The sequence below is a fragment of the Lissotriton helveticus genome, chromosome 8, assembly GCF_964261635.1.
Source record: "Lissotriton helveticus chromosome 8, aLisHel1.1, whole genome shotgun sequence".
In the NCBI taxonomy this organism is placed as follows: domain Eukaryota; kingdom Metazoa; phylum Chordata; class Amphibia; order Caudata; family Salamandridae; genus Lissotriton; species Lissotriton helveticus.
The window spans coordinates 1,108,576,590-1,108,590,758 of record NC_136069.1 but is presented as its reverse complement, the minus strand read 5'-3'; the positions used below and the strand labels follow the sequence as shown (position 1 = coordinate 1,108,590,758).

General features: G+C 43.6%; 1 protein-coding gene across 1 annotated transcript in view; it reads right to left on the bottom strand.

Annotated features, from left to right (window-relative positions):
• Positions 1-14,169, bottom strand: part of LOC144773129 (parapinopsin-like) — a 1,885,416-nt gene that overhangs the window by 993,999 nt on the left and 877,248 nt on the right. The gene's annotated exons all lie outside the window — the stretch shown is intronic.

The following is a 14,169-nucleotide window of genomic DNA, read 5'->3' as shown; positions in this document are numbered from 1 at the left end:
ATAATAAATCACTTAATGGTCCTGTTGCACGAGGGGCATCAGGGAATCACGAAAACCAAGGCTCTGGCCCGGCAAGCATACTGGTGGCCGGCAATCGATACCCAGATAGAAAGACATGTGAGACAATGTGAGTCATGCGCTAAGGCGGACAAATCCCAGAGTATGATGAGACCACCTTTGGGAAAGTTCCCGGTACCTGATGGACCGTGGGAAATGGTGTCAGTCGACATAATTGGGACCCATTCTCAACAAAGAAGGAGTACAGAAGTATGCCCTTGTCCTCATTGACAAGTACTCCAAATGGCCCGAAGTGGAAGTGAAGGAGACAGTTGACACGGATGCAGTAGTGAACTTTTTGCGCACCGTCTTTGTCAGGGAAGGTATTCCAAAAATCATCACGTGCGACAATGGACCGCAGTTCACGTCTGCGAAGTGGGAGGCGTTTATTTCTAGGAATGGTATAGAGGTAAAACATACCCCCATATATCACCCGGCGGGAAATGGACAAGTGGAACGCTTCAACCGGGTGATTATGGACACCATTCAAGCGGCCATTAATGATGGACTGGACTGGGAGAAGGAGTTGCCCAAGATGATATGGGCCTACCGAATCACCCCTGGTAGCACGGGATACAGTCCTTTCAAGGTGTTGAGAGGTAGAGAGGCATTTACAAAGGACAACATGGTGTGGAGGAAATTGGTGGTGCAAAGTAAATGGTCACCTGCAGTGGTCAGAAAGAACCTGGAGAAGGCGCATGAGGCGTACACCGAACACTTCAACAAGAGACACAGCGTACAAGGAGTGTCACTGGAAAAAGGCGACTGGGTAAGGGTGAAGCTGGCCATACTTAAAAGGAAGGGAGAGAGCAAGTTCTCACCTCCCCTACAAGTACTAGAGCCATACGCCAGGTCGGCCCTGCTTAGCGACGGAAAGGTGTGGTCGCAGGACAGAATGGCGAAATGCAGCAAGATTCTGAAGTTGGGTGAAGAGACTGAGGAAGGAGCAGAGAATGTAGACGATGGAGAAGTGGGAAGTTGCGAAAGGGACAGGATGAAAGTAGAAGAAGGTATGCAGCAAGTGGATGAAGGTAGAGTCGAACGGGACGAGGAAAATGGGGAGAAAGAAAGAGCTAGAGGCTGGTGCAAGAAGGGAGTGGAAAAGGACGTGAGAGAGAGAGAACCGGAAGGAACGGGAAGTGACATGGGGGAACAGAGAACTGAAGGAGGAGATGGAGTGATGAAGACGAGAGCTGGGAGAGTGGTGAAGATACCGGAGAAGTTCAAGGACTTTGATATGAACCGCAAGTAAAGGACTAGAGTTATAGTTTATGTTGTTGCATAAAGGGGGGAGATATGTGGTGACGGTCTACTGTTCCGTCACCCGGAACAGGAAGACCGGGACAGGAAGCGGAAGGCGGCCATCTGGTTTATCGGCGCCGACCGCGTAGAGAGTAGACGTGGTTCCCGGCGCTCCGGGGTAATAAAGAATAGTTCTACATACATCTGGCTTCATGTGGTGTTTTGGAGATCTTACAACAATATGGCACACACAGTCTGTTCTCTTCACCACAAGCGCAAACGGTAAATGCGCTATTTATTTACTTTTCCGCTTTTTTTTTTTAACGGGAATGGAAACTAGAACTCCAATGTTCCCTTTAATCCGGAATTGGATGTTCTTGTGCGCTTTGGAATGTTCATCCGTTTGTAAAAAATTGTAATGTTCGCTCTTTTTCCAGTTGACTGTTAGATTATTTACCACTTTGTAACGGTTCTGCGTGTTCACGTTTATACTTACTTTGAAGTTTGTAACGCTGGCTGCATTTCCAGCTTAAACACCCATACTTATTTATTTACATTTTTGCTTTTTTCGATCCTGGAATGGAAATGACAGCGCCCATGTTTCCTTAAATTGGGACCAGATGTTCATACGTATAAGATATGTGATTGAGGTGAAAATTGCTATAAAATAGATGTGATGTATGCTTTGACAGTTCTTTAACTTTCAGGAGAGACATGGCTCCCAATTTAGATGCATTCGTTTTGGCAGCATGCTCAGTTCTATTTTTATTCCAAAGAAGTAAATAATACAGCCCCAATGAAAAGTGTTGTTTAGGGACTGAAGTGTGGAGTTACCAATGCAATTTCAGAGCTTCTAGCAGAAGATGCCCATCATTACTGAGCACGTTGAAGCGAACATCTCAGGCAGACATTTATGCTGTTAAAACTGACAGACCACTTTTAGGGAGCTATCATCATAGAACATAGTGCTACTTCAACCATGCAATTATCTTCAAAATCAAAGCTGGCATATGCGAATGCCATACTGCTACAGAAACTTACGTGCTACCTACAAGCCACATCCACTTCCTGAAGCCGCCATAATACAACTTCCGCATTACAAACCTTTGAAATACCAGCCACAAGTTTACCGGGTCAATGTGCTGTCCCGTGATCTACATTGACAAATGTCGGACCCTTAAACGAAGACCCCAGAGCAAGTAATTCCCTTCGGACCCCTGATTATTTTTACTTTGACATACCTGTGGTTTAGAATGATTAACAAAAATGTCTTTAGATTTTCTCTAACCAGAACCATATCCAGCTCAGTCAGTGAGTGTGATGCCTGAGATGTGACCCTCTGTGGGTCTAGTGTTGGCATTGTCCAGAGGATTGCATTGCTTTGTAAATGTCCTTGGTGTACACAATTAGAAGAACTTGTGTTATCATTCAATTGTTCCATAAACTATTGTGAAAATGGTACAGAAAAAAAAGCTGATTATTAATCACATAGGCGAAACTTAATGGATTTTCCAATGTTTGCTAAAATAGGGATTATATTTGGCAAGGCACAAGAGCTAGGCATTGTGGTCTTGGTTTCATAGATTAGTACATTAGTAAGGAGTTGAGCCAAGAGATCCTTGTTAAAAGATCAACAGGTACACCGTCGGGCCCAGGTGGCTTACCAGAACGCTGTGAGAAATGAGAAATGACCCATCTCTACTTCATGGAGATTAAACACAATGGGATCAGCACAGCTTGGGTGAATCAACATTTTGACTAGAGTTTGCATTAACACAATAAATGTTAGAGAAGTGGTTCACCCAATGATCTAAGGTAATATAAGAGCCAATACAAGCCGGATGATAGTTATTCTTTTTGATGGTGTTAACTCTGCGGCAAAATGCTTTGAGTCTTTAAACTCACATTAAAGACTCCAATTTATTCCTTTTCCATTCACTCTCTCTACTTTTTAACGTCACTTTATAATGGGTGCTTATGGAAACAACCTTCTCCTTACACCTGGTCTTAGACAACGTGCTTCAAAAATGTCTGTTCAAACATGCTTTGTCATACCACCCATGTTCCCTGGCATCCTAACATACTAAAGATTTAAGTATCAAATTCTTGGTTATATTTCTTAACCCGAAAAAAGAGTTCATAACAGCGGCTTGAGTAACGTCAATTTAAAAATAGATAAAGATTTTATTTTACCAAATTAACTATAAACATATTGGTTTTATCTTATTTCCATGCCAGTTCGAGGCAGTTGTTGATAACTGAGAGGCCAAAATTGTCAGTGGAAGACACTATGACTAAAGTTAGAGGCACTGAAAGTAATGCAACGAAAGGAATTTGGGGCCAGATGTAGGTCACCAAATACCGGTCGGTAACGGCCGCGGCCGTTACCGACGGGTATTTGGTGATTGAGATGTAGGGGCCATTATTTTACAGAATCGGTAAATTTACCGAATAGGTAAATTTACCGATTCTGTAAAATGCCAAATCTGTAATTTTACCGATTCGGTAAATCCATATGTAGGTGACACTCCTAAGAGTCCCACAGGCCCTTAAGAGTTGGTATTTTACCACCCAATCCTATTGGGTGGTAAAATACCGAATTCAGGTGTGCATGCACATCTGTGCATGCACACCTGTGCAATGTGACACACAGACATGCCCTTAGGGCATGTCTGTGTGTCACATGTCACGCATGCCTGTACTTGGGGTGCTAGAGGGTGTCAAAGTGACACCCCCTGCACCCTTGCAGGATTCGGTATTTACCGATTCGGTAAATACAGAATCGGTATTGCCCATTGATTCCTATGGGCTTCAAGGCCCATAGGAATCAATGGACAATACCGAATCGGTATTTACCGAATCGGTAAATACCGAATGTTACCGATTCGGTATTTTAAAAAAAAAATTACCTGCATCTCCCTCCTTCAAATTTATTGATTCATAAATACCGAATCGGTAAAATTCGGTATTTATGAATCGGTAAATTGAAGTTACCTACATCTGGCCCACAATGAGCAATATCGTTTTTTAGTACCTCCCCCAAACATTCTGTCCGTCCTCATACCACATATACCTTCCAATATAAAATATTTTCTTAAAGAACAAGAGTGAGGGTGTAACACATTCCAGCTAACTGAATAATTCTAAGAGCAGATGTATTTATTTGACTGTTAACCACTTTCTTTATTCATTGCCTCCGTCATAATAGAGTTGAATTAACACTACTGTGTTCACCTTAACAGAAAGCCTACAATCATCTCTGAACAAGCAAATATAGGTTATTATACAAATTGATGTACTTAAAGTGATAGATGGATTTGATCATAACAGCTGTAACACCTATGCTTTAACAAAAGCGCCTTAACAAAGACTTAAACCTACTACTGCTTAGCGACAGCAGAAAACAATTGCTACGCTCTTCACCAATCTAAGGGTTTTTGTCTACAAAAAGGCACCCACCTTAGTTGCTCTCTACTTAGCTTGAGCTTTTTCAGTGGTTTTGCTTTCCTGGTTGTGCTTCAGAAGCTTTGGGATAACGTTATTTGCCAGTGTTTGAGGAGCACATATTACACGTGTCTATATGCAGATTAACAAGAAGCATTCCAGACGTTATATGGTTTGCTATGGGCAGTTTCTTGTTAACCAGCAGAGGACACTTTGGGGCATAATGACTAGAAACACTCCTGTGTTTTCCCTAGCGCTAAATTTGGCTGCCTAGCGCCAACGTAGGCATCCTTGCACCATAGTGCAAGGGTGCATGTGTTGCAGGGGATTACTGTTTATGTGCAGGAAGTGCTCCATTTCTGCACATAAACCATCCATAATGGCTATTTGTTACTTCTATGTTACTGTATTGTGCAGCAGACATAGAAGTAGAAAACTGTCATTTTTTACAGGAATCGAATGGGTTCTGCTAATATTGTAGCAGTGTATAAAGTGCTAGAGATCTGAATTTTATCAATGAGATACTGTTGTATTCATGACTATCTACATGCTTTTACCAGTGGCAGCTGCTGAACTACAAAGGCAGTGGAGCGGAAAGTCAAAATCAGAACTGGAAAGTGCCTGACCTGAAAGAGGCTTGGTGTGGGAGGTTTTCTCCCCATGAGAAATTTCAGAATAGTTCAAATGCTGCATTTTGCTGCACTGATTTCACTAAAAACAAACTAGAAACAGGTTAAAGGGCACCCTAGGCACAGTACATACACTATGTTTGCAATATTCCCGACAACCCCTAAGTCAAGCACACACACACTCATGTAAAATGTTTCATAAATGTAACACATCTCAGCCTCTGCAGCATCAGTTCCCAAATTAGCTTGGCAGCGAGAAAAATCACATGTCCCTTCTGTGGATGGGGGTACCCCAAAGTTTGTTTTTACTCATCTTCTTTTCACAAACATGTTCCTTACTATTTACCCCTTTCAAAATAATAGGTTTTCAGAGACAGTGGAAACTTTGTTGAGTAAATATACTGTAGCACAAAGCAACCCTGTCTTTGAACTTGCGGGGTACTATTTGGACAGGCCCTCCTTCCCCAGATGACTGCTGTTTGGCAAAATAAGCCACCTGCCAATTGCCTGCTTTAATACTCCATGGGGAGCCTTTTCCGGCTCCTTCTGCTTCTTTTCAACATTTCATTTTCTGTTCATCTGAAGCTGCAGAACATGAACATTTGTGCAGAAGTAATTTCCTGTTCTGTCAGTCACATTATATTGCTCAGTAAAGACAACCACTTCACGGCTAATGGACACTAAGTATGCAACAGCACACTAGAGAAAAGGAACTGACATGCTTGTCTCCACAGAATTGTTTACCTTGACACCACATAACCGAAATAGGGTAATAGGGTACTGCCACATGTTGCTTCTGAACTGATCCCCCAGTTTCTTGCCACCCAGGTAACACCATCTGCATGTTGTTTACTTCTCAGTCTTACATATTGTTTTGTCCATCTCACTTACTCTACTCTCTTCATCTGCTTTGTCTTTAAATGTTACATCTTTCACTTCTGTCCTCATCCCGTTTCTCTCTCTCTCGAACCAGTCTCTCTCTCTCACGCATTCTCTCACACAGAACTTTGGATCATATTACCAAGGGCAATTATCCCCGCTTTGGCGGGACTTTTTCCCGCTGAAGCGGCGATAATTTTATCGCCCTATCACCAAGCTGTCGCTAACACCAGTTAGCAACAGCTTGTAGGCGATAGCGGGGCATTTCGAGGCCCACTTTGCATGTCAGCGATAATTATCGCTAATGACATGCAAAGTGGGCGTGCCAAAATGTCAGCGACTGAAAACAGTCGCTGCAATCGCTATCGCCTATTATCAACACAGGCGTAGTTTTGGAAATATTCGCGCTAAGCGCGAATATCTCCAAAAGCTAACGCCTGCCCTGACCAGTTCTTAGCCATGTTATCCAATGAGAGGTGGATAACATGGCTAAGAGCATTGTCACGGTAATGCCTGAATATCGCTGTATTGACAGCGATATTCACGCATTATGCCTGTTTTTTATCGCTCCTGAGATAAACCTTGCTAATAGCAAGGTATCTCAGCGATAAAAACAGGTGAAGGGCGGCGATAGAAATATTCCCGCTAAGCCAACACAGCGACAATTATCGCTAGTTGTTGGTAATATGCCCCTTTGTATTTAATCTTTGTCCGATATGCTTTCTTCTCTTTTCTCCTACACATTTTGCTGCCTCTCACCTGCACCCTCCATCTCACATTATGGAAAATGCAGTCTTCATTTTTAATGGAACTACAGGAACCATAATTCAAGGGCATATCTTCCTTTGGTGCAACACGTGCAGTGACGCTGGGGCCCAGAGGGCTGTGGGACCCACTGAAACCTGAGTATTACTGTATTTCACAGTTCAAACAGTGTCCAGAGGGCAAATTTCCTTATTTGCACTATGGTCAATGACACCCTGGCTACACCGCTGCTAGGATTCATAGGGAAAAGCAGGACTGGATGAGCTACAAACAACAGACGTGGACATTGGATGACAGTGGTGAAAGAAGAGACAGAGAAAAATTGAGAGGAGGTAGAGCGGGTGTGCAATGGGGTGAAACATAAAAAGAACAAAGAGGGTGAGAAAGGTGGAAATGAGGGAATGATTGTGTAGGATAAAAGAGGAAGAGTAAAAGGAAGCCAGAGCAAGAGAAATGATGAGTGAAAGAGAGAAAGTAGATGAATGTAGAAAGAAGAGAAATAGGGAATAAATTAAAAAGAATAAGATACCACAAACACAAGAAAAGAGTGAAAGAGAGAGCGATAATGGGAAACTTTATGTGGGACTCTTGAGGATGCTGACTCTGCAACCATTCTCCCAGAAATGTCATTAACAATGTGGTCTTGTCCAACAGGAAAAAGTATCTTTCTCTATATAACAGGTCCTAAGCTCTATCCTGACTACATTGCCACCCATGGCGACACATGGTCTATGTGACCCTTTATTGCGAGTGGCTAATGCAGGAAAAGTGCCCTTTACACCCCTACTGTATGAGATAGATACCTGCTTGTGTCATGATTTTTGTAGATTTACAAGAGCGCCATTGTAAAGAAATTTCTCTTTTTGCATGATCACCCCAGACTTTTGGACTAATGCTGCTATTTTTTAAACTCTGAAAATGCACCGAAACGTGCCAAACAGGCCTGAGTGCCAGCGCTCAGATCCTTAAAGCTATCTATCTAATTGTTTAACCCACAATTGGCATAAACTAACTTACTTATGGCTTCCTAGTATATGGTACCAGGGTAACTAGGGCCTCTAAGTTAAGTGTCTTTCCTGGACTGCAGCACTTATTGTGCCACCACAAGTGTGACAAAGCAACCCATGACTCCTAGCCTGCCATTGCAGTCTGAAAAAGTAATTTTTAAATAGTGGTGGTCGTAACTTGTGCAACTCTCTCCAGCGTAGTTATAGTTATTGATTTATATAGCGCTGAATCACCCATGAGGGTATCTCGGCGCTTAGGCTGTGGAACCCTTCCTGGCTCTCCCGGTGAGGGGCGAAGCCAGGCATCCCAGATGGTGGGGCCGTTGTGGAGATCAAGCAAGCTATTGCCCAGACTTGCAGCATGGGGCCCATGATTAGAGAAGGCGCCGAAGTGAGAATTATCGAGTCCGCGGACATTGATCCCAGACCCTGCCACATCAGGAATTGAACCCTGGTCCCGGGCCTGATCACTGCTTCAGGGTCTGCCGCCTCTAACCAGTGAGCCACACCTGTAATTACCACAAAATGATTCAAAATTATGCGTAAATGAGTGAGAAGGTACTAAAGAATTTATCACTATTTTCCTTGCACCCAAAATGAGCCAAAGGAAGCATTTTGTGCTTAGAAAAATATCATTAAATGCTACAGGACATTATACTGCAGTAGCCAGCAGTAGTTCACTCCCTTTTATTCGTTGTTCCTAGTCTTCTGCAGTATTTTTAGTCCAAAATATTCATAATTTCTCAAGATGGCATAATCACTTGATTTTGGTAATTGCGCACCACAAGAGTAATGCATAATTACTGAAATTACTAAGATTACTCTGGTGTAATTAAAATTTTCCCAGGCCTATTTTTAAACTGTTGACTCAACTTTGTGATTTAAACCAATGACAAAACCCTAACCTTCCATTTTAATAAATCACTGCTAAGGCAGGTCTACTGAACCCTAAAGGTGGAGTACATTACATTAAAAGAAGTCAAATAAATTGTTGGTAACCTTACATGTCCTGACTGTAAAAACTCTGCATTGTTATTTTTAATGAACCCTATTGGTGAGTATGGAGTTACATGCTGAAAACTCATCACTGCTGACTTCTAAATGGGACTACTAAATAGGGTACTTCAAGATCTCAAAACATTATTGCGTTAAACCCCACTTGTTGTCCAAGTCGAATTTATTGTAACTATTGTAACCATTTTATAAAGGGCAACTTTAGAAAGTTGCCTCTTTGTTGCTCAAAGTTTCCAGTGGCTGATTATGAATGCATACAGCTGCTGTCGTTGAGACAGACTTTTGCACTCCTTCAGAGAGGTGAGATTACTCTCATGAAAAGGAACAAAGGACCTGCTGAGCATCCTCCTTATAGGGTAGCTGGAGTGGGTGTGAAAACAAAAGAGGAGCTTCAAAGGGGAAGTCACCTTTGAAGGACAAATGGTAGTCATTCTAGAAAGGGGCTGCTCTTTTGTTCATGCACCCAGGATGGAATCCCATGCAGCGAGGAAGAACCTGTTTTTAAGCCGGGTTTGCAAGGAGAGTGTAGCCCTTTGGGAGCAATATATTTGGTTTGGGCAAGAGAGCTCAACACACAGAGAGAAGAGTTCTACCATGTTGAGACTAGGCAGAATAGTGCATTCTGGGCTAGCTGGATGCCACACTTCACCGGAATCCGTCATCAGGCGGGACAATACTAGGTAGCCCATAGGCTTGATAGTCAACACACCCCCTTAGACTTAAAGCAGGCATAAAAGTGTCATCCTAGGCCCTCAGACCTCAGAACGCATTTGTATTTTAGAGAGGCCTGAAGAAGGACTGCAGAGCTGTTCCCTAGACCCAGCAAAGAGATGCTGCACCAACGTCTAGACTACACCTGCTGCACCTGCGGACTAACAAAAAAAAGGATTGTGTATGTGGTGCTCTGCTCATGGAAAAGCTACCCACAAACCCCAGACAGAGAAAGTGACCACCTGGAGTCCGTTGGCTGGCTCCCTGTTTCAGCCACAAGGCCATAAAAGCTGAAAAGCCTGCACCATTGAGAGCCTAGCTACAAGAAGCCTGACCGGTGCTGGCCGCAGTGATGCAGGCTGGGAGACTGAGCCATCACCCTCAAAACTTGCCTTGAGTCTGTGGAACCAGAGTGCAGTTTGGCCACTCAGCATAAATGTTAGTGCAAGTTAAACTGAACTGCTAACCAGAGACCAGTGGCAACTAGTCTTGTGCTGGACTTCACCCGGGCTTTGTGGGAGATCACCCTATGAGGCCTATGACTCTCCTCAAGCTTGAGGACAAAAGGTTGGGCACAGGGAGACCCCAGATACTGGCTCAGCATCCTCCATATTCTTGAGCATTTTCAGCATCCTGTTTCCCTTGCATCAGGACCACTCCATTGACTTGAATGAAGATTTGACCATAGTGTTAGACCTGGCATCCTTGGTGTGGTTTCCCCAGACTTTTTTGCTTTCAGACAATATTTACTTGCAGATCAGATTTTCTACTTCAGGCAATTATAACATTTTACAGATTTTCCATTGGCATATCTGTGTGCACTGTAAGTGCAAGTTACAAATGTGTACATATAGCCATTTTTAGGGCTGACATGGACAGCACAGCTGTCACCAGAAAAAGAGTGTTAAGAAGCACAACTGATAGAGGAGGTTTGGCTCCATCCACATTGTTCTTCCTCCCTACGGCATTTGATAGGCAGAAGTTGAGTCCTTCTGCTGAAAAAAGTGCTTGTATTGCACGGATTATACACAATATGGTATGCCTGGTCTGGTTTTGTTGACAAGTTATTAATCAAAGCTGTAGACCTGATTAGTTCATTGGCAAATGTTATGATAGGGTATCATAGGTCTGACCTGTTTATTAAGAAAATATATGACAGTGTGCCTGAATTATTTATTGTAAAAAGTATATGTCAAACCAAGTAGGCCTTAAGGGAACTACTTGTCAAAAAACATACAAAGTAGTTTTACATTATGAACTCTGACAACCACAATTTGAAGGGGGTTTACATTGTGAATATTTTATTATATGACATAGGCTGAACCTTGTATAGTGAACCCTTTGACAATTGCAATAGGAAAGGGTTTTTATATTTTGAAATCTGACAAATGCATAGTGACAACCATGTCACGAGCCATAGAGAGAAGTTTTATGTTTTGAAGCATTTGACAAATACAACAGGGATTTGTCTTACATTGTCAACCCTCTAACAAATGCAATTGAAAAGAGTTGAGAACATATATCCCTGTTTAGGTCTTGCCACAGTAAATGCTTTGCATGTTCAGAATGAGACTTAATTAGGGGTGTTCGAAATTCACACAATTTGCTGTTGTGTAATTACTTAAAATTCCAGAAGGCTTACAAAAAAAGGAGCATAATCACACAAATTGGAATTTTTGTGCTACCTTTTCTTGTGAAATGCATCCTTATGTCAATTTTTAATGTAAGGATACATTTCATGTAAAAAAACATTGTTCAAAGAAAACAAGCGTCACAGACTGTAGCCACTCGAGTTCTGACCTTTATAGTTGTTTTTCCATGTTCTTGCTACATTTTGCCTCCAAACAGCATGGAATTATGTGACGCAGTGTAATAGCATAATTTCAGGAATTTTGGGTAACATTAATTATGGAAAATTACTGAAATTATGTGACATTATGGGTAATAGGTATTGAAAATGTATTCTGGATCGACAGTTAGTATTCATGTCCATGTATGATTATTTGCTGATTTCTCAAGATGACCACATTGTTATGTGCATGTACATATTAAAGCCAACAATTCTACTTTACTGAGTGATAGTGGTGACAGGAGCATTCTCCTCTAATTTTTCAATACGAATGACTTGACAAAGCCTGTACATGTAATCATTTTGATTGTGCAATGCTCCATGTTCTCCAATACGCTCACATATGTCCATTCCTGTTTTTTTTTACAGTTAGAGGCTTCTTGTGCAAGAATGTCCATGTTACATTACAGATAATGGGATGAGAATATATTTACAAGGTTAGTTTCCTCCTCTGATATTTCTTAAGGGTACATGAGTTCTACCATGGATAGTCTTCAAGGCCCCTAATAGAACGTATTCCAATCTGTAATTTGACCAGAAATCTAAATAGCTGTAATGTTGTATATAGTATTTAGTTGTGTCTGCATTAAAGAACTTTTCCTTTATATAGAAAAGCATTGGTTGGACATTGGATAACTGTGCATTATTTTTTTTGTGTTAATAATTTCTTGGTTTCTAGCAAACAGCACCTTCCACTGCTCTACTTCAATACTTCTAGAGTCAGGTTTTACATTGTGATCGCTTTGAAAAATTTACTAGGAAGGGAATTTACAGTGTGAACGGTCTGACAATTATAAGAGGAAATGGATTTACCTTGAGAAGTGCTTAGCAACTACAATAGAATAACCATTGCTTAACACTTAAAGACCTTTATAAACAGATCTCTATTTAAGGTGATGTTACAGAGATCTTAATTATCTGTGTATTTTTGTAATTTTATGTTCAGTATTTAGATCTGTATGAATAAAAGAACATGACATTGATTAATTAAGAAATATTGTCAACATTTTTAGTTCTTTAAAGTTTGTTTAACTAATTTAGTTAATTCAATTTGTTCTTTTGGCTTAAATTCTTTAAAATTATGCTTTTAATATTCAATTAATCAGTCAAGGCATTTGTAGAGCGTGCTACTCACCCGTAAGGGTCTCAAGGTGCTGAGGGGCAGGGGGAGGGGGGATGCTGCTACTGCTCAAACAGCCAGGTCTTAAGTAGTCGCCTGATGGTCAGGAGATCTTTGGTCTGCCGTAGGAGGATGGGGAGGTCGTTCCAGGACTTGGCGGCGAGGTAGGAGAACGATCTGCCGGCGGTTGTTCTTCGGATACGGGGAACGGTGGTGAGGTCGAGGTCGGCGGAGCTGGCAGCTGGGGGTGTAGCGTGTGAGTCGACTGTTGAGGTATGACGGTCCGGTGTTGTGGAGTGCCTTGTGTGTGTGATCGTCTTGTTGACGGGGAGCCAGTATAGGTCTCTCAGGTGGGGTGTGATGTGGCTGTGGCGAGGGATGCCAAGGATCAGGAGTGCGGGACCGTCCTGTATGCGTTGTAGTCTTTTCAGCAGTTTGGCCGGGGGCTCCCACGTAGAGGGCATTTCTGTAGTCCAGCCTGCTGCTGATGAGGGCCTGGGTGACCGTTCTCTTCGTGTCGGCGGGGATCCACCTGCAGATTTTTTGGAGCATGCAGAGGGTGTTAAAACAGGAGGATGAGATGGCGTTGACTTGCTTGGTCATGGCGAGTGTAGAGTTGAGGATGGGGGAAATCAAAATCCTTTGGGGGGCATACCTTGGTGGTCCAGTGCAGCGCAGCTCCAATGCTCCCCTCTGCCGCCGCAATCCCAGACCAGCGGCCGCAGTGCGAGGGGGGAGTTACCGGCCCGGAACTACACTACCCAGAAGCCCTAGTGGCGGAACACGCCGCCACACGGATTTCCTGCGCCAGGAGGCGCTTCAAAAGGACTCCAGCATCGGTGGAGCGGGGGGAATCAAAATCCTTTGGGGGGCATACCTTGGTGGTCCAGTGCAGCGCAGCTCCAACGCTCCCCTCTGCCGCCGCAATCCCAGACCAGCGGCCGCAGTGCGAGGGGGGCGTTACCGGCCCGGAACTACACTACCCAGAAGCCCTAGCGGCGGAACACGCCGCCACACGGCTTTCCTGCGCCAGGAGGTGCTTCAAAAGGACTCCAGCATCGGTGGAGCGGGGGGAATCAAAATCCTTTGGGGCCATACCTTGCTGGTCCAGTGCAGCGCAGCTCCAACGCTCCCCTCTGCCGCCGCAATCCCAGACCAGCGGCCGCAGTGCGAGGGGGGCGTTACCGGCCCGGAACTACACTACCCAGAAGCCCTAGCGGCGGAACACGCCGCCACACGGATTTCCTGCGCCAGGAGGCGCTTCAAAAGGACTCCAGCATCGGTGGAGCGGGTGGAATCAAAATCCTTTGGGTGGCATACCTTGGTGGTCCAGTGCAGCGCAGCTCCAACGCTCCCCTCTGCCGCCGCAATCCCAGACCAGCGGCCGCAGTGCGAGGGGGGCGTTACCGGCCCGGAACTACACTACCCAGAAGCCCTAGCGGCGGAACACGC